The 21,967-nt window shown below is 43.8% G+C and overlaps 1 protein-coding gene across 4 annotated transcripts in view; it reads right to left on the bottom strand.

Moving 5' to 3' along the window:
* The window catches only part of PLCB4 (phospholipase C beta 4), a 399,303-nt gene that overhangs the window by 297,440 nt on the left and 79,896 nt on the right, over nt 1-21,967 (bottom strand). The window contains exon 1 of one of the 4 annotated variants that reach the window (XM_045808918.2): nt 3,574-3,907. The exons of the other annotated variants lie outside the window; for them this stretch is intronic. The gene's annotated coding sequence lies outside the window, so the exon portion shown is untranslated. Of the gene's footprint in view, nt 1-3,573; nt 3,908-21,967 lie in introns of those variants that run through there. 4 annotated transcript variants of the gene reach the window in all.

Here is a 21,967-nt window from a genome sequence, read left to right as displayed (position 1 = left end):
AAAAAAAAGTGTGAACATATATATCAGGCAAAATCATGAGGGGAATATATTCTGAAATAAAATCGTCACAGCAAATAGCTGGCCCGAGAAGACAGCAGCGTTGGCCCAAAGAACCTCGTAGAATACAGTTACCTCCAGAACCCCACGTCTCAATTTATATGGTCTTACCAACCCTCTTGTAAAATGTTAGAAGAATCAACCAAGTCATGGGCAAGTAATCTGTGCCAGAAAGCAGATATTCTAAGTTACTGTTAACACTTTAATTTGACAGAAATAAGAACACCAGGAGTTAATTCAAACAAACTAAATATTAACTTGCTAGAAAGTGTTGTACAATCTCTATTTCAAAGTATGAGATTAATCTGTATGAAACGAAATTGATCCAAGCGTAGTCTGAAGAAATAAACTGATCACAAATCCCTCATTTGCGATGAGTTCTTTTGTGGGGAAAGATTCCCAAAAGCACATAAAAGCCGAGAAGGGGCCACGAGGGAACTTTCTCAGGCAATGGTAGTGTTCTGCATCTTGCCAGGGATTGATTCACACGTGTATCCAATTTGCCAAAGCTCACCTTGCTTATAAGTAAGGATGTGTATGGTTCATCATATATGAATTTCACATAAACTCAATTCTGAACTCTAGTTCAAATAAGCATGTTGAAATATGCAAACTGATGCCTAGGATTTTTAAATGCACCAAAAATAAGCTAGGAAAGGGAAAGGTGGATGGATATGAGGATGTAAAGTATTAAAGGCAGAATCTCGGTGATGAACATACAGTTGTACCTTGTAAAACTCAAATTACCATATGTGTGAAATTTTCATTAAGAACGCTGAAGAAAATATAATGGAATCACTGAAGAATACAAAGTAGCACACCACCACCCCCCTACCCACTTTCTCCAAGAGTCTACATGGTATCCAGGACCCAGGAAGAATATTTAAGTTGCAACTTCAAAGATGAGACAAGGAAGGTGTTTTTAAATACACACACACACACACACACACACACACAGAGACGCGGCACCTGGGGGGGCTCCATCAGTTAAGCATCTGACTTGGACTTGAGTCATGATCTCAAGGTCACGGGATCGAGCCCTGCCTCAGGCTTTGTGCTCAGAGGGGAGTCTGCTTGTCCCTCTCCCTCTGCTTTCCCCATCCCCCTCTGCTTTCCCCATCCCCCTCTGCTTTCCCCATCCCCCTCTGCTTTCCCCATCCCCCTCTGCTTTCCCCATCCCCCTCGTGCTCTCTCTCAAATAAACCCTTAAGCACACACCTGCCTGAAACTGGTTGATTGCATGGGAAAATGGTGTGTTAAGGGAAAGAGAAAGAAGCAGCTCCCCACAGATAGTTTCTAGATTTAAAATCAGTGCAGGGCACCTGGCTGGCTTGGTTGGTGGAATGTGCGACTCTTGATCCCAGGGTGGTGAGTTTGCACCCCCATTGGGTGTAGGGATTACAAAAAGAAAACAAAGAACAAAACAAAACAAAAAAACTTAAAAAAAAAATCAGTGAGCTGAAGTTGGGCAAGAGATGCTGTCAGAAGACTCTGGTGCAAACACGAGTCCAACCCAACGCAATAAAAGGCTCCATGCAGGTGGGAAGTGACAGCTTCCAAAGGAGATGAGGCCTTGGTGGCAGTGGCAAAGCAGAGAGAGAGACTGGCACCGAAGAGGCAAGGGGCCAGGCTACCCCCGATGAGTCCCAGGCAAGAAGGGCTACGGCAGCTCATCAGAGGTTACAATGCCATCCGTTCCTTCCAGAGAAAACAGCAGGTCACACACCAGTTACATCATCTACAAAGGGGCCAGTGTCTCCAGCTTATCAGTGCACCTCAATCACGTTCTCAGCTATTTGCTTTGCAAACCGCTTTCTTGGTATTGACCAGACAATGTCCGTTCAGTTAAAAAATAACCACGTGAACAGGTATTTGACACCGTGGAGCTGCTCACTGGTCAAGGTGCGGTCACTGCTATGTCCTCGTGCCACTTCAGCCCTAGCCTCACCTGTGCAGAACTGCCCCCCTCAACCCGGAGTCTCTCCAAATAAAACACGGTTGAGCTGGTATTGAACATCTGGGGAAGTCTCTTCTTCAATAGGTCCAGGAATATTCTGTGTATCGTTGGAGAGTGGATCACTTTGCATGTAATTGCTGCTTAATATAGAAAGTGTATAAAATGTCTTCTCCAACAGGTAACTATCAAAAGAGCTTTCCACCACCGTCCTCTTTCAACCGCGAGACAGCTGGGAAAGTTCAATCCCCTTAAAAATAGCCACGGAATGTCACATTTTATTCAGGTATATAGCTGTCTGAAGTAAGTTTATTTTAATGATGTTTTGTTTACTTCAATCATAATACAGACTGTTTTATGCTCAACTATCTGTGACTAGTCATGGTTCACACAAAGCTAAAGGTTTTTCCCTTTTTTTCATGATGACAGGTCCTTAAAAATGCTAAAATTCCTGACAAAGTACGCAAACCTGAAATCTTTTTCTAAAGCTATCTGAAGCCAATTCTATGCTGACTGCATGTTTCATACTCAGGTATCACTTCTTTGTCTATCAATACATGTAATCACACGTTTTCGGTTTTTAAAAAGATCATCCCCGAATGCACACACCAAATCATAAATTGTTAATTTCCAGTCCATTATTTCAGGAAGGGATTTTACATCGTGTCTAACTTTCCAAGACCATGAATAAGTACATTTCCAACAAGTACAAAGTATATTTTCATGCTCTTTTAGGAAAAACACTTTTAAAAATGATTATTTTGCCTATCTTAATACAGGTGAACCAAAAAAAAAAAAAAGTGGCAATCAGAACATAATATTGAAACAGGTCCTGTACTTTTAGTGCTAAAATGAAAATGAATCAGTTTTGTAACAATTTGTGATGGAAAAAGTGTTTAACACTCTGCTATATTGCATCATATGAAGGTATTCACAGAAAATATTCAAGAGACTGCTTAAAGTTTTTGCTAGACTTTATTTTTTAGTTTTAGGTTCATAACAAAGTTAGATGAAGGGTACAGATTTCTCATATGTCCCTTGCCCCCACATAGGTCATTTTTAAAATAGATTTTGCAAAATGCTAAGTGACAGACACACACACACACACACACACACACACACACCCTACCAGCCAATAAAATCATACTGATAAATGCCTTATTGAAAAATCTATGAGTTACAGTAAGGTTTAGAGATATTTTAAGAGACATTAAATCTGTATCTAATGCCAGAATTACCACAAAGCAGTGTCTAATATACTTTGTCTTAATTTTGTCTTGGGTTTCTCCCTTATGAGAAAATCTTTTTTAAAAAAAATCGATAATGAATAACTAAAACAATCTTCCTTAAAAAGTCTGGGTGGTCGAAGAAATTTAAAGGCAGAAGTATTTTCTTTTCTTCCACTACCCCTTCAGTAGCCACACAAGTAAAATTGTGATAGCTCCTCTCCAAGCAAAAAAAAAAAAAAAAAAAAAAAAATTAAAAAAAGGTAAACTTACCAAAACTACTCCCCTTTGTAAACCTTAACCGCCACTCATAAAGCTGAAAGTATGTTCTCTTACCTGAAAAGGAGCGAGGAGGATTTAAACTTCGCCCAGTCAGAAGCAGGCTCTTGACAGCATGCCTGATGCAGGCTGAGAACTGCAGGGGACAACCACAGTTCTTGGATAAGCTCACTCTTTCCAGAAGGGGAGGAGGGGGCAAGAGACCGGGGATGAGCAAACTCACGCAGCGGGGAATGTAACAAGACTGCTCCTTTAGGCAGAGCCCCACCCCTTGGCCACAAAGTGAGAGGTTGGGCCAACAGTGCCCACAGCCACAACAAAATATCCAGACAGAGCGGCCGACAGAGACTCTTTTCACCATTCTAAGCAGAACATTAAATACAAGCAAATGCTTTCTACAGGCTTCTTGCCGAGTAACTGCCCAGGAATGAGTAAGAGGTCCTGCACACGGCAAGTACCACTGGCTCAGAGGCTGGGGTTTATCCACAGGAAGAGTAAAATTTAAAACCTACACCTGAGCTCTTCCCTTAAAACAAAGGCCACAAAAAATTCAAGATATAAACGTAAAGGAAAGCAAAACAATGCCCACCACTCAGGAAATGTACTAACTTACAGGCCCCTGAGAATCTTTGTCTCCACTTCCCCATCTGGCTGCCACTTTTGCCTATTTACCTCCTTCATAATCCCTTCAGGGCTCAAGAAGAAAGGAAATAAAAGTTTTTAAACTTTCAAGTTACTAGCAACGCCGATATAAAGAAAAATCAGTAAGATTATGTAAAGTGAGATCCGGAGATTATCTTTCTTGCACAGATTGTGACATAGACTTTTGTCCTCTAACTAGATCAAGACGATTTTATTTCTACATCAAATGAAGAAGCGAACACATACTTACACATACATGATTTACCCATGCATGAGTGACAATTAAAAAAAAGAAAAAAATCAGCTTTTGCCAGAACGTGCCCGAGAACATAGAATGTTTCACAAAACAAAGTTCCAGGGTTAAGTTTTAGGATGGTCCACCTATGCAAATATCACCAGAATCCTGTACTGCAGGATTTCTCTGCGTTTTCAATAGGTTCATATTCAATCTATTAAATTTTGTACATTGTTTCCCAAACTTATTTAATCACGAAACACTTTGAGGGCCATTCAAAGAGAACTGTATCTCATGAGCCAGATTGGGGAAAGGCGAATAACTAGAGTCCACTTGCCAGATTTTAAACAACAAACCTGACATTGTGATTAGTCTCCACAGCTCTTACAAAAGCTATTCAATTATTAGGCTTCCCACCAAGCTCCACTTGCACTATAGCTCCGAAATTACAGTGGGATCCATTTCTACATTACTCAGTATCATAAGGCTAAGCCTGCTTTCCAAATGAAAGCATGTGGAAGGGAGGCATCCTACACGCGTATTTAAGAGACATCTATATTCTTCAAATTAGGAAAGAAATCCTCAAGAGGCTGGACATTTTGCTTCGGACCTCTGCAATCATGATAGCGGTCATGCAGGTGCACCGTGGTTACCCATATGCCCTCAGAAGTTCAGGGTCAGACCTCAGAGATTAATACTCAGCCAGTGTATCTTAGAGAACGTACCCCAGCCAAAAACGCGGACACCAAGCCAGGAGTACCCATTAGAAACACCACCCAAATGCACTACTAACTGCGTCCAAAGTTGCGTATTTCAACCACTTTGGTGGCTGACTCAAGAGGAAGAAACGGAATCCCGTGCCTTCAGCAAACCACCTGTAAACACCTGACTCCCACCTGGAACGCTTCCACGAATCTCAAATCCTAGAGTCCTGTAATCCCCACACCTACCCTCAGTCTATCACTCTCACTTGTACCACGAAGTTTTCAGGATAGAACCAGAACAGACCGGGTGGTTCACAGCGGCTCCACCAAGATAATCCAGTCAACTCTGAACCCTTGTCCAACCGCCCCACCTACTTAGAACTAACCCGGCCACACAAGCAATTCTTCCCAATCGTGTCACTTTAAAGACAAATCTTCCTAAAATGAGTTACAAGTCCAATCCTTCCAGGAAGAAGATATTTAATAGGATTGCCCTAATTCACGTAGATTCTACTTAACAGAATAACATTCTTTGAAGAGACCACTACACATTGGAAAAAAATTATTTTACTTAAAAAATGATTCACGAGATATAGGATGGATTGATGTTGAGCACGCAGCTTAATTGCCCTGAACCGTATTTTCTTCATCTGTACAATAAGCAATAAAATCACCTGTAAAATAATAATGTCACAAGGCTGCATGAGAATCACAAGAGAAAAATACAAACTCCGAAGCTCTGGGCAAACGCAAGACACATATCACGCTATTATGGTATCTCGAGATGTGCCTTCAGCCACTGGGTACTGCAGCAAAAAAACAAAACAGGGAGCTAAACAGTAAACACTGTTTTCCATGGAGAACACCCATCTGTGTCTCATTGTAACGGATACAGGCTGAGATGTCCTAACAACTAACTGTGAAAGTAACGCAGACTTTAAAAGTTCCAACCACCGAAGGGATCAAATTTAAAAAACTCCATCTTTCATACGATTACAACCACGGCTGAGTTTTCGTGTACATTTGCCTGTAATCACTCTTGGAGGACTCAAAATAGAGTTTCCTTCTCATGAATACGTGTATCCCACCTAAATGATGGTTTCTAATAATCAGGTGATCTGAATTCGATTTCATTTTGTTAAGCTTCCGGGTTTGATAGGCTCTTTTGCTGGTTTTTTTTTTTTTTGCAACATAAAGATGAAACCGAAGCCAAAGGATCATGGTATACAGAATGTAATGAAAATGCTATACATCTTCCCACCACACACACAAATGGAAGTATGTAGGTGGTGAAGGTGTTAACTGCAGTTACTGTGGTCGTCATTCCACAATAAATACCCCGATCCCGCGGACCTTCAACCTACACAACGTATACGTCAATTCGGATTCAATAAAGCTGGAAAATAAGGACAGCCCTACTACACAAATAGAGCCATAGACAGAATTGTGAACACATACGTGAAGTGTGGAAAAAGATCATGGTCCTCTTGTTTCAATAACCTCCCCCAACACCTTTAACCTCTCCACCTCCCCTTTTACATTCAACTAACCACTGTAGTAACAAAAACCTTGGGGGCGGGGGGAGGTGTACTTTTTGAATGTAAGTGTGAACACTTAAACTTACAGAAAGTTATGTGTCCCTCAGTAAAGCTGGAAAATAAATCAATATAGGTATAGTCACTATATAAAGAGAAAACTATACATCTTAATATAAAAATAACAAGTAATATAATCCACAGATTGGATGAAAAGAGGAGGAAGTGATCGGTTTTGTTTTTTTTTTTAAGTTTTCATACCAAGGAGTCAATAGATACTGTATAAAGTTAGTAAATCGAGGAAGATTTTATGTTATTACTCAGAATTGCAATAATTACCACCAAAAAAAAGAATTTTATACACCTAAATTATAGAAAGAAAAAAGAAAAAAAGGAAACACGGAGGATACTGCCTAACCCAAGACACAAAGAAAACCTCGAAGTCGAGCAAGCAGGGCTTCTAGGGAAACCCACCTGGGCCTGCAGCCCCTCGATCCGAGACGGACTTTCCGCGCGGGCTTCGCACATCCTCCGCCGGCTGGGGCTCTCGGAGAGCTATGCCTGGACCTTCCTTGGATTTGCTCCACACATCACCAAATTTGGCGGACATGCTTCAGAGCCTTAACATTTGGGGGTCAGCCCTCTCCTACTTTCAGGGAAGAAGTCTTTTCATAAAGGGTTTCATCGCCACAGCTCCAGGGAAGGGAAGAGAACGTTTCACTCAAATTCCTTTACCGGAGACCCCCACCTCCCAACTTGCTCCCAGTTTCTCATTAACTTTCTCCACTCTTCAGTTTTTCTGCTTCTCCACAGCCTCCCCCTAACCGCCTCTTCCCCTTCTAATCTCTTGGTGTCAAAAATCAGTGCTGTGCCGAGCCAGGCTGCACTGTCAGCAAGACACGGCCGTGGGCCTCTCCTCCCGTGTCCAGTGGGCGAGGGAGGGGGGCACCTCCAGCCCAGCAGGCCCGGTCTGCAGACTGCGCAAACCCAGCTTCCTTCCCCTGCCCTTTCCTGCTCCTCAGAGCCAGGTGTTAAGTGTTGACCAGCACACCACCGGAAAGGCCTGGGAGTTTAAAAAAACAGCTTTTTTAGAACCGTGTATAAAGGAAGAACATAAAAATGTTTAATGAGAACAAGGCAAGGCTTCTGTTTGGGCTTTTCTTAATTAGTTGATAAAGACGGTCTACCTATTTGACAGGCCAGATAAGGAGCCTCAGCAAGACAGAGCAGTGTTACTATAATACTTTCAAACCAATGAACATGAATGAGGACTGTGTTTCCAGGATAAATGGCATCTTTTCCAATTCCCTTTAGGGTATTTATACGGCATCTTTCCCCGTAGCAGCTCTAAGCTGTACATTAAGGCTAATTTTTTCTTTTTTTTTTTCCTTTTCTTTTTTTTGACTCTCTATACCAAGGAATTTAAGCAAGTATCACCACATTCGCTTCCCGGGACCTGGTAAACAAGAAAACTTTCAGGTTCAGGTAGATCTGCCTCTCTCCTTTCCCCCTCCGCTCCCCTCCAAATCCCAGAAACACACACAAATCATGCTTTTTACTTATTTTCCCCAAAAGTGTATTGATTAAAAAAACAAACAATTATTTAGTAGCACCTTTGGTCCTTTCGATCTTGCTAACAATTGAATTAAAGCCAACACCTCAGTACAGTCAAGGTTAAGTCAACTCATTGTTCCAGGGAACAAAAGACAAATTATCAGACACGAGTATTCTAACGCACGGTAAGGACATTCTAACAAACACAGCCAATTCAGTCTTCCTAGATCAACCAGCTAGTGAATCATGAAACAGAAAGACGGAACAAAAACAAAAAAGAACACTCTTTGAAGAAATAAAATAGAATATGAACTCATATACTCACCAACGTCCCTCTAATTCTTCATCCCACGTCTTTCATTGTATCACTGGTTATCACTCTAAATGTAGTCTATCGATAGTATCAGCATTACTGAATCCTGTCATTATCAGTAACAAGTGGAATAGTTCTGTTTAAAGTTAGAACGCTTTAATGCTTTTAGAACGCAAAAAACGCTTCCTATGTTCTTTTGTCTATTTTATCTTGCTCCAAGAAAAAAAAAATACAATATGACATAAGCACTGCCAGATTATTCAAGAGAGAGAACTGCATTTCTGTCTCACTATTTAGAGTCAAGAAAATACAATTCCTTTCACGGAATAGAGCTTGGAAACAGGCAGAGCTCTAAGTCGCAAGTCAGACCTCCCTGCCATCATGGACCTGACCTTGATAACCAGCAGCTCCTGGCTTTTAAGGTAAGGTGGAGAGCACGAGATGGCCATTAAGAGCATCAGGCTAGAATCAGATACACCCGGGTTGGCATCACAGCTCTCTGATTTTGGACATGTTCCTTAACCTCTCTACAGCTCCGCTCGTCTCTAAAATAGGAAGAGAAATACCCACCTGACAAGGTCCCTGACAGTTTTAAAATAAGAAAATCGACATCAAACACTTAGCATACCATCTGGTACCTAGGAAGCACCCAATACCCTGGGGTAACAACTCCTCCCTGTCACTACCCAGTGTTACTGCTTTTGCACAATATGCCCCAACCACCCAATTGCCTTGAATATACAATGGTGTAGGCCAGAGCTTCTCAAACTTCCACACGCACACCAAGCACCTCGGGATTTTCTTAAAAATGCTGACTATGATTCCAGAGATCTGTGCGGGCCCGAGAGGCTGTAGTTCTAGCCAGCTCCCAGGTGATGCTGATGAAGCTGGTCCGGGGGCCACACTTGGAAGCATTAAGGATTTGGCCCACCTGGGTATTCCCCACCACCACTTACGCATCCCACACAAACACACATGCACACCCGGGTCTAGCTAGCGAAAAGGTGAAACACTGAATCCACAATCCGGTAACACCTTCCCTGTAAAAACAGAACTCTTTCTTTAAAAATGCGAAAAGCTATGAACCACTCGGGATGATTGCTAAATATAGAATACGATTATAAGAAAGGCAAGGGACTGCTTCACCCGGGGGAAGAACTTGCGTTTTTGAATCAGGCAGGTGTGGGTTCAAGTTCTAGCTGCACACAGCAGCTGTTACTGTGGCTTTGGGTTAATTACAGACCTCCTTATACACTTCAATTTCCTTATTGGTGAAATGGGAATAACAGTATTTATAAAATGTAAGATCTCAAATTAGCAGTTGTCTCAAAAATAATTACTATTTATAAGTATATCCCGTGGCTTGACACGTGGCAGGTGCTAAGGACACGTCGGCTGCCTTTCCGCTTCCCACTGCACTTTTAACGACGTGCTAATATAACTCTGACTTGCTTTCTTTCACTCAGCTTGGGCCCCTTCCCTCTTTAGCAAACTATCTGAAGACCCGCCGCTACCGAAAGCCTTTTTCATGCTAGTTCAAGCTGCCAGCTTCAGTAATTTCCCAAGCGAAAGAACCTTATTTCCTAGTATGTTCTACTAATCCTCAAGACCTACGTCTGGAAGAAAACTATCTGTTTTCCACACGGCTTCTCTCTACTCCAAATCCTCGCAGGCTCTTTTTCTTACACAGGCACAAAAGGGAACGGAGCAGAAGTCCTGGCCATCTTTTTCTCTGTCCCGAAAGAGACTGTAACTGTCTTTTTCAATCAGGGCAACTTATTGTGAGAAACCAGCCACTCACTCCAAGCTAACTCTCTGTATTCACTTTTAGTTCCAAACACTGAAATGGCTTCTATTTCTTAAGGAAGCTATAAAACACACACACACACACACACACACACACACACACACATTCACACCCCGCCCCCTACAGTTTTGCTGTCGTTTCCTATCACCACGTAAAAATGATATGATGCCATAAACATCAGTTGGCCAGTTAAACTCTGTTCCCTCCCTGACTCACCACATTATTGACTGAGTGCCTGCCATGTGCCTTGCACCATGTCCCATGCCAAGTATACACTGGTGCCTAACAGACATGACCCACACCCTTGAGGATTTAACTATCCTGACCTTCACTAATCTTATTCCTAAAACCAGGCCACATCACCAGAGCCCAGGGCAGAGTAGGACAACTACAGGCTGCGTGTAAATAAGCCACAGCAAAACAGAGATCAGCTCTGGCCACAATCCACTGAGGACATGCATCGGGGAACTACCAGATGAAATCCACAAATATGAGCCATCTCTGCTAGACCCCCAAACAGTGGCCAGTCCTGCCCACCACTTGGTCCCGGCGGGAATGGAGCGGCGGCCCCTTGGAGACACAGATCCCACAGCATCATTAGTGTGAAAAGATGTTCCCACAATCCGCCCACCTCTTCTTCCTGACCGTGAGCACCTCGACAGGCTAAAAGCTATCAGAAGCTTTCCGAAATTCACCAGCACACTGAACGGCACGCAGTGGGAACATTTCACCAGCCACATAAACCACATTGAGTATCTTGATGCCTATTTGCAGCTATAATACTTAATTATAATGTTTAACTATAATATTTTAAAAGAGGGGTGCCTAGGTGGCTCAGTTGATTAAGCCTCCAACTCTTGGTTTTGGCTCAGGTCGTGGTCTCAAGGTCATGAGATCTAGCCCTACGTCAGGCTCTGTGCTCCACTAGGAGTCTGCTTGAGGATTCTCTCCCATCCCTCTGCCCCTCCCCCTGCTCTCTCTCTCCCTCTTTTCTCTCTCTCTCTCTCTCAAATAAATAAATAAATAAATAAAATCTTTTAAAAAGTAAAAATAAGATAAAATAAAAAACAGGGGTGCTGGGCAAGAGGAAATCAGATTTTCCCCCATCTTCAAGTCTGTTAAAACTTCTTCAAGCTGAGCTCTGTCCATTACAAGAGTCGTCGTATATAGCAGTGGTCCTAATAGAATCCTGTTAAGAATTCATATAATGTAAAGAGCATCAGAAAAATGTAATCAAAATATATGGAAATTATGTGATCAGATAATCAGTAAACCTTCAGATGCAGATTAATTTATTGTTCACATTGATGAGTCTAATTATGTCTCGGAATTGCTTTTACAGACGCCAGTGAACAAAAGGAAGATCCCTCTTCATTACGTGAAAACACACTAAGCCTCCTCATTTATGTTAAACTGGGAGATGAAAAGATACCTTTTACTTTTCTCACCATCACCAAATATAATAATCCTGCATCAATCATGGAGAGGGCACGTGTAAAGGGAATGCCATCTTGGTAAGAGAGGAGGGCACATTATTCCCGACGATCTTCCAACAGGTATTTGAAAGAGGCCCAAAGCCCTCTCAATATTTCAAACCAACAGGTATGAGTCAAGGATGAAGCAAGGCTCAATTTAGAGCCATTTTCTAAGTAGTCTGGTTTAAAATCCAGGGGTAACCACACCTTCTTCTATAGATAACAACTTAGGTAAAAATTACCCATCGGCTTTCTACAAAGCAGTCTGAAATGTCTTCTAGGAACCAAATGAATATTTCAGGGTTAATAATTCAGGCAAAAGCTTTACTTGTCCTGGCTGAACTAATACAGGCCTGGACTCATTTCAACATTCCTCTGCTTCACTTTCCCTGAGATAATCTGAAGATGGTACAACATATTCATATTTTAATGTTTTGGTTTTTTTTTTTTTTTTTTAACTGAGCTTTATGCCCAACGTGGGGCTTGACCTCAGGACCCTAAGATCAAGAGTTACATGCTGTACCGACTGAGCCAGCCAGGCGCCCCAACAACTTCAGATTTTAGATAAGTGATTCCCAGAGTGTAGGAGTCCCTGCCGATGGGACTGCAAGATGATTTTAGGTGATATACAGACTGAGCCTGGAATAACGCAGAACCCCCCAGCAGGAAAGGTGGATACCTCTCCCTTCCCTTCTCTCTCTCTAATAAAGTGAGCTCCAGCCCCCTGTCTCTCTGACCTCTCTCTCTCTTTCTCTTTCAGTAAAGCTACAGCAGGCCTCTCATGCAGGGGTTTTGGCAGGCATTGGCATCTACTTAGGATTGAATGACACTGTTTGGTTTTCATCTTTTAACTTTTAGTGGATATCTCTACTATTTGTGGCACAGCAGAGTTTTCCACTTAAGGTGGTGATTAAATGTTTTCTTTTCAAATACATTTATTTTTGGCCAAAAAAGTGAAAACATGCAAAAATAGAGGTGGAATACAATCATGGCACAAGGCAGGAATGACTGACAGTTGGGAAACACTAGCGTATGGATTCAGATGGACTGAGTTTGAATAGGAGCTTCACAACTTACTTTGCTGTGTGACTTGAGGCAAGTTACTTGAGATCTCTGTGCCTTGGTTTCCTCATTTGTAGAATAGAGGTGATGAAAGTACCTATTTCAAGGGGTTATCATGAGGATAAAGGGATTATTACAGGTAAAGCACTAATGTGTTACCTGGACTAAAGCGAGAATTCCATATAAGTGAGGTATTACAGTATTTTATAAATATATCCAGGTAAATAATGATATATTCAAACTTGATCCTCTGGCCTGTGAATTATAAGGTAAATAGACTTCTTCATGGGCTCCTGTACAGGTTTAAAAAAAAAAAAAAGCTCCTTCTGTTTTGTTTTGTTTTGTTTTGGGCTAAAAATGCCGCCAATTGAAGACTGTTTCAAACCCATGTGACCCTCTGGAAGAAAATCAAGTGCATGGTCTTGACTTCCATTATAAGTTCCTTTTCTCTCTACTTAAAAAGTCCCAGTGTTTTAATTAGAGTTTAAATTGAGGCTGCCATTCCTTCTCCATACGACACCAACAAAAATGTATTTACAAGCAGGCACGTGGTTCCTCCAACATTTTCACGCTCTCCCTGATTCGTGCAGCATCGCAAAAATTGCTGTTTTCTTGATATTGCTCCAGTAAATGACTTTTTGTTTAAATTATGGCCACCTTACAGGCAATGGCTTTTTAAAAATCTGCTTGAATATTGCTATGGTCTGGATGTTTGTTTCCCCCAAAAACTGATAAAATCCTAACCCCCAAAAGATGATATTAGGACTATTAGGACGGGGGGCCTTTGGGAGGTACTTAGGTCACGAGGCTGGAGCCCTCATGGATGCGATTAGTGTCCTTATGAAAGAGGCTCGGGAGAGCTCGCTAGCCCCTTCTCCCACGGGAGGACACAAGCAGACGCCTGTGATCCAGAAGAGAGCCCTCACCCCACCATGCAGGCTTGCAGCCTCTGGGACTGTGAGGTGTAAATGTCTGCTGCTTATAAGCCACACTTATGGTTTATAAGCCATAAGTCTGTGCTATTTTGTTCCAGCCCCAACAGATGAAGACAGAAAAGCAAACGGGCATCACTATTTATCTTTCTCTTCATATGATTTTTCTCCCTCCTTGGCTCCAGGGGAATTCCTCCCATCGTTCATGTAGTTCAGGGTGACCCCCTTGAGTGAACCATAGAATGGAGTGGGGAAGTCATTCCCTATCAGCATCATATACCTTCTTCACCCCACTCCAGTTTAATGGGCCTCTTGGACTGAAATGAAGAAGGACAGAGACTGCTGCTCGGTGACACTGGCTTAGGGATCCACACGGTCCAGCCACGGTCCTGAAGGCGAGTTCACTCTCTGCGTCTAATATGGCTTCCTGAACAATAAACTTTAATTGTCCCATCGAATCCCACAAATTATCATCTCTGCTAGAACCCAACGAGAAAAGAAGAAGAAACGACCCTGTATCTAACGTGAACGAAAATGGTTAACAATGAAATTAATGATGATTGCAAATGTAACCTTCAAGATGCACAGAGCCCAGTAATCCCTCCAAGAACAGATAATGCAATCTGATTGCTTCTGAATGTCATATGTACCTGCAAGAAATAGCTATGTAAATTTCCAGGGCAGGCTCCGCACGAAGAGTACAAAGTTAATTTTTAAAATCGAAGTCATTGTTCCCATCCCTCTCCATGCTGTCAAAATTAGACCCTTCCTTCTTCCATTTTTTAAACTACATACTCACACCTCCGAGGCGGCTCTTCAGCCTGACTTGGAGACAGGACCACGGGGCCAGGCACGTGGGTGCAAACCTCAGCGCTGTGAAACACTGGCATGTTACTTAACCCTTTCGCGCCTTAGTGACATCACCTCCACATGGGATAAGAGCACCCTACCTCACAGGATTGTCGGAAAGGGTTACGTTTATGTCATGTGTCTTCCTCCCTGACAGTTCTAGGGAGCACACAGGAAATGGAGCAATACTGCTGTTCCGAACAGCAAGCGATGCCACAGGGCCTGCCTCCGCACAAGTCTGGGTGCTCAAGTAAATGTGGGAAAGGCTGTTCTAGCTCCTGCGTCTTGCTCGGATCTGGCACAGTACCTGGCATGTGACAGTCGATCGATATTTGAATGACGTCAAGGTTAGCACGCTGATCTGAACATTATTTCCCCCTAGGAAAGGGGGCCAGTGCAAAGCACATTCAGGAACTTTCCATTCTGATGACCATCAGCCCCCTCAAGACCCTGAGGACACCGACAAAATTCACCTGTGCATGCTTAACACCAACGTGTCTAAAGTTTGGGCCAAGGCATTCGTATCACCAACCCAAATGTGGCACGACTCCTCGCTATTACTGCCCATCCATTCTCTGCTCCATCAGTAAAACAGCCTCAGGTACGCTCAGCTAAGACTCCAGCGTCAGGCTCTCTTACAGCGAGCTGTGACCCTGTGACCAAGTGCCACCTGGAACTTCCAGGGAGGCTGCAGAGATGGAGGGGGTGCCTCTCAACAGAGAAGGCTCCTTCCTACGAATTCTCTTTCGCTGCACGTCTGGGCTGCAGACACACTAAACCAGCCCGGGTGACCTTGGAAAGGGAAGTCACATGACCCGGACGGTGGAACGGAAAGATGGGAGTCTGGGCTTCTGATCCTAGCAGGAAATCATGGCGTGCCTAACTCTGGTCTTCTTTGCCATGAACTTTCCTCCTGAAGTCGCTGCTGGGTAGCTCAGTGGGTTAAGCATCTGCCTTCGGTTCAGGTCGTGATCCCTGGGTCCTGGGGTTGAGTCCCACATCAGGGTCCTTGCTTAGCAAGAAGTCTGTTTCTCCCTCTGCCCCTCTGCCTCTGCCCTCAACTCATGCTCGCGCTCAAATAAAATCTTTAAGTCACTGCTATTTTACATGTTCCTGCTATAAACAGTCAAAACTAATCCTAACTGATACATCAAACAAATAGGGCTCCTGGGAGTGTATTTTTAGGAATCCCTGACCTTACAGCTTCCCAGATTTCTCCAAGCCATTTACCCTATTTTGAAAAACAATCTTTTATTTAAAAAAAAAGGCATTCCTTGAATTTATTTTTTTAAAGATTTTATTTATTTATTTGACAGAGACAGCCAGTGAGAGAGGGAACACAAGCAGGGGGAGTGGGAGAGGAAGAAGCAGGCTCATAGCGGAGGAGCCTGATGCGGGGCTTGATCCCAGAACGCTGGGATCACGCCCTGAAGCGAAGGCAGACGCTTAACGACTGCACCACCCAGGCGCCCCATTCCTTGAATTTAGAAGTAAAGAAACAGTGACCTAATTTGCTATGCCCCAACAATGATGAACACCCACTTACCTAAACTCCCACTTCGCGTGTGGGGGCTTTCGTTGATTATACTAATCATTTCCTAATAAAGAGCAGGGAGCCAACTATCGGGAAGTGAAACTACCCCATGACTTCCATCCCTGCATGTGCACCTCCCTTCCCGCATCGCTTGGCAAGCGCAAACATACCTGGCTTCCCATCTTGCCTCTTCCTTGTGGCCCCTCTCTAAACAGCCAATTATACTGAAATTTATTTGTTTAGGCTTATTCCTCAGGGAAATCCCGCAATTAAATCGCTTCGCCAACAAGGCCAGGAAAACAAATCATTTGTGTTGTGGCTGAGCCATAAGGCGCACATCACAAACACAAGCAGAGGCTGCACAGCTCTGCTCTCACAAAGCCATTTGGGAGAAGATTTTTATGGCAGAAGCTGAAATGTTTCTACCAAAACAACACCTACACTTCGCTAGAGTTATTTTCAGAGGAGAAGGTTTCCCCTACTGCTGTGTGTTGCAATGTTTAGTTAAAAGCGTAGGTTTGCATGCGTCTGGGGCTGCAGCCCCAATGGGGGAGCGTAGCTGCCACTCCTGGCTGGGGGACCGAGGCTAGCTCCCTCAACCTCGCTGAGCTCGGGTCCTCCGAGGGAGGAAGCTGAGCACTCTAGACAGTCGTCCGGGGGACTGGTAAGACACGCTTAGCACGGCGGCTACGTAATGAGTGTTCCGAACATGAGAGCGGTCTTCTTTCTTTTCATAGTTCATGCTAAATGCCTTGAATCGCTTGGGGAATAAAGATACAAGGACCTAAGGTTAAGCCATATTCAAAGATACCGTGTCAACATTAATATAAAATTATACCTGGGGTAACAGTGTATGTCTGTGTACAAGCCATAGAACACTGCTTCCCCGCAGACCATTTACACGGCTCTTCCTGGACCCTCTAGAACAGAGTACGACAAGGAAGTCAATAACAACTCTGAGTAGCTAAGGGCACCTGAGTGGCTCCGTCTGTTAAGCATTTGCCTTTGGCTCAGGTCATGATCCCAGGGTCCTGGGATCGAGCCCCACACTCAGCGGGGAGCCTGCTTTTCCTTCTCCCCTGCCCCTCCCCCTGCTACTGCTTTCTCGCGCTCTCTCTCTCTCGAATAAATAAATCTTAAAAAAAAAAAAAAGGACAAAACTCCAAACAGCAAAACTGGACAACATACAGCCCATTTACTGGCTATATTTAACATATTAATAATGATAAATAAATATTGTGGAGCATTCCCCAGGTCCTGGGCACCCAGCAACCCCACTTCTCATGGAATAACTATTTATTTATCTTTCACAATTATACCCCCAGAGACGAGCCAGAGACACTGTGATAATGAGACCCCACTTTAGGACTAAAGAACTGATTTCCCTGCTCTGCCGATCACGCAGGCAGGATGCAGACAACTGCCCTCGGCTGAAGAAAGCTGTTCCACTCGAGGTCAAGCACGCACCCTGCAAGTGGCCGACATCAGTCAATAAAGGCCCAAGCTGCTTTGGAGCTCCCTGCGGGGTTGACTAAGGCTTCCGTTAAGACAGCTTTGCAGCTCAACTTCTCCCTCGGCCCAATCCCAGATCCCCCCTTTCCCTCCTTAGGTGTGGATTTTAAGGGACAGCATAGGGTCTGGATTTACTTTCCATCTTCAGATGAACCTAGTGAGTCTCAGAGAGGTTGAGAAGCTCGGTCACACAGCCAGTGAGCGCTAAGGCTGGGACTGGAACCCAAGCTTTCCGGCACGAGAGCCTAAATCACTCTGTCTACGACTCATTTGAGTTTGCACTTTTATACCCCATCAAATAAGCTGATCAAGTTGGCTGCTGTCCTCACGGAAGACTGCAAGAAGTGAATCAGAATGGGAGAGAGTTGTGGGAGAAGGCAACCTCAGGAAACTCGTGAAAGGTGAGCAGGAGACAGAAACTATGTCTTCCAAACCAAGGGCTAGGTTACAGAGTGATGGAATGGCTGAGAGGCCATGGAGGGACCAGGGAGACAGCCCAGACTCCAGCCAACCGTCGAGAGTTGTATGCTTGTCTAGGCCGGAGGGATAAGGGAAGGAAGTGGGGTTTTTAGAGCCCAGAGACTGGGGCCCACTGGTGAAGACTGGCAGAGCAGCACTGGCTTCAGAGGAGAGGGAAGCCTGGTGGGGGCACTAGAGTCACCAAAGAAATGCAGAGACACAGGGAGCAGTACCCTCCTGCCTCAGCCACCAGCCAGCCAGGGAGCAGGGGACCACTGTTCCCTCCAACATGGAGCAGAACCCGAGACAGTCCGGGAGTGGATCTCAGAGCGAGTCAGGGCTTGAGCGGCCCGAAGATACAGCTGATCAAACTGGCAACGAAGATGCCCAGAGAAACGCTCTGGAAGTAAAATACAGGAATTAAAGCAGATCTGTCAAAACCTAGCTTAATGGCAAGTCGTCTGACATCATCAGCAGCCCCGAAGCAAACAAGAACAGCACTCGGGACCCGTCGAGCAGGGCCCTGTACAAGGCACGCGCTTTCTTACTGCCCAGTTCAATCGCTGCGGTCCGAAAGCATGAGGCGGAGAAGTTTCAATGATTCTGTTTCGTAAATCGGGGGAATAAATGTAATATTCTGAAAGGGTTTCCATCATAAAAATAGTGAATTTACTGGATCGTGCTTAAATGGACAGAATTTCACCATCAAGATTCTACTTCTGTTAACAAATTGTTCCCCGCCATTGTGAGCTAAATGAGGCGTTAACGTAGCTCCTATTCTGGAAGGCTAGATGCGCCGTCACGATTTTATCTGCTGTTTGACCAAGCAGGAGCTAGAACACAAATTCTTTCCTCTCTTCTCAGAAGTCCTCCGCTGACTTCTCTGATGCAGCAGAAATTCTCAGGGGAAGGGAGGGGGGCAGAGGAGAGAAAAACTCTGAAAATGAAAACACATTACCCAGAACCTCCAAGAACCTTCGGCAGCACAGATACTAACATTGGAGTGATACAAAGATCAGCATGGCCCCTGTGCAAATTCGTGAAGCTTCCATATTTGCTTTTGTCTAATGTTCACAGGTGGGAAAGCAATGTTCTAATGTTCTAATGTTCACAGATGGGAAAGCAAAGGCTCTTATTTGCGAAATGACTTCTCCAGTTGAGGACCCCTTCCCACTTCAAATTTTTCCTCCATCCCCAACTTCTCATCCAAAAAAAAAGGGTCCCCAGTGACAATATTCAGCAACCACTCAGTGTTTATCCGCTTTCCCCTTCCAAAGACCTCTAACATCTATTTTAAAAATTATTTATATTCTAGTCCCTCCAGAAGAAATGGGATTTGTTCATATATCAAGACTGTGAATAAATTTCAGTCCCTTCCAACCCCATTCTGCCTCACCGTCCCCCTTCCCCCAAAGCTACTCTGACATAATGAAAACCCAAATAGCTTGAGAGATCTGGGTTTGAGACTCAGCTTTGCTTCTAGGAAGCTGTGTGGATTTAGGCTGGTCAGTCAACCTCTCTGGGCCTCTGTTTCCTCATTCACGACATGACGCTACCAGACTAGCTAATGTCCAAACCCTCTCGGCCCTGAAATGATTCCACAGAAAGATAATAAAAGTCCTGTGCAGGACCAGATGAACTCTCTCTCACTTGACATGGTCCGGACATCTGCTGGTGAGATTGCTTATCAAAATTAAAAGTACAATCTGTGGCCATGGCGTAGGGAAAAAAATCTGACCTCATTCCTTGCTCTCGGTTGACTGTGATCTCACCCAGCAATTCTCAAGTTGGGTTCTCGGGTGGTCTGATTGCAAAAAAGAGCCGATTATTCTCCCTCCCTATATCTACGCCTCTGCCATTCACCCTTGTAGTGCCCTCCCACTCTGGGACCAGTCACATGACTATTTTGGGTCAACGAGATATTAACAAATATCGTAGAAGCAAATGCTTGAAAAGTGCATGCACTATGGCTTGTTCTCATTCTTGCTCCTTTGTCATGGCCAGGAGAACACGCTAGGTCGAGTGTGCTTGACGACGAGAGACAGATGTAGCAGAGATGAGTCGCCCCAGTCTTCCTAAAGCCATCCTAGATCAGCCAACAGCCAGCTGAGCCCCAGACATGGGAGCAAACCCAGCTAAGATCAGAGGGGCTACTTGCCCAACCCAGAGTTGACCACAGACATGTGAGTGACATCAGCTGAACCCCCCAACCTACAAGCTAAATACGTTTTCATTATTGTGTTCCACTGAGGTTTTGCATTTTGTAGTTCCTTGTTACACAGGATTATTGTTACTATGTCAGTAGATAACAGATGCACATTCCTTGGAACACCAGCCAGGCTATAACGACTATTTCCAGAACAAAGGTTCTTTAGTGGTAAAATGAGTCAGGATACACTGCATGCCTTCACTTTATATTAAAGGTTCACAACATACATTAATGCTTTTAAGGCTCTGGGAAGTCCCACAGTAAGTGAATGTATTTAACTTTGTCTAATTCATGTTTCTCCCAACATATTTTACTACAGACCCCCCCCCCATGATGCGCTAAAAGACTTTTCCCCCAGTCTTAGATCCCAAGTCTGGGTTGGGCTTCTATCCCACCTTCTTGCTAGGTAGGCCATGTATTTTATTGTCTCTTCCAAGGCAGTTAATGAACATTTCAAAAGCCAAAAAGATCAAGAAGACAAAAACCTAAAGGTACTTGGAAATCATGAGAGCTTTTATTGTCTATATAAAAAGTCTAATGAGAAATGAAGAGGAATGTTCCAAAAACATCTGAAACCCATATACAGCCTTAGTCTAGGATCAACTCTCCCATGATGAAAACTGTAATGAAAGTTTCACGCTGACTGGCCACTTCTTCAGAGGCTTCCCATTGCCGTCTTCCTATCATGGTTCACAAGCCTGTGATAATCAGGGCCCTGATTCCCTCTTCCGCTACTCCTCCTCCCTTCTATCTTCTTGGTTTACCCCTACTCTTGGGTGTACGTACTACCCATGAACTACTTTCAATTCCATCACACAGACCATAGCTAGTGCTCTGAAAGTCTCCAGAGTTTGGTGTTATTTGATGTGAACTTGAACTATGCAGCTTTGAAATAATATAATTTGAATCAATGTTAAATCCACACATAACATTAATATTCTTGGAGAGCTGTCCCTTGGAAGCTAGCTAGACCTACAGAACGCTAAATCCTGTTTACAGAGTGGCCACAGGGTGGCGCCACATTTGCCGGTGAATGGAAATACCCACCATGTTTTGCCAGAATTATTACTGAATTACGAGAGTTCTGAATTTGCAAAGACTTCAGAAACATAACCCCTACATAAAACGTGACCTCTAGAACACGGAGTTCCTTCTGCTGGAAACTCTCCTTACCTCTTTATCACACCCAAGCCCAAACATACCGAGTTCGCTCGACTAACTTCAGTTAATCCTTCATGCATCAGTGGAGACAGTACTTCTGCCTGGAAACTTTCCCTGAAACCTCCAAGAACAGATGGCAAGACCATCCCATAATCAAATTTGCCTGGTTTTATATAAATATCTATCATCATTTGGTCTAGACTCCTTCATGGGAAAGATCCTAGCTTATCCTCTTCATTCCAGAGCCCAATACAATACCTGGTTCATAGATGATCACTGAATATCGGATGGGCTCACGTGTGGATGGATGAATGGAGAAATGAACAAGCAGGATGGGCCACCGAATACAAAAGACTGATTTTTGCTGTATATTCTCCCATCCTCTCCTCTGCCCAACATCAAGGAAAGATGATTACAAACATGAGGCTATGGCTGAGGAAAGAAGATAAAAAGAACCTTGATAACCAT

This window comes from Ursus americanus, chromosome 22, assembly GCF_024610735.1.
Source record: "Ursus americanus isolate L20-20 chromosome 22, mUrsAme1.1.p, whole genome shotgun sequence".
Classification (NCBI taxonomy): Eukaryota; Metazoa; Chordata; class Mammalia; order Carnivora; family Ursidae; genus Ursus; species Ursus americanus.
Note: the sequence above shows the minus strand (reverse complement) of the source record. Positions and strands in the feature narration are given on the sequence as shown.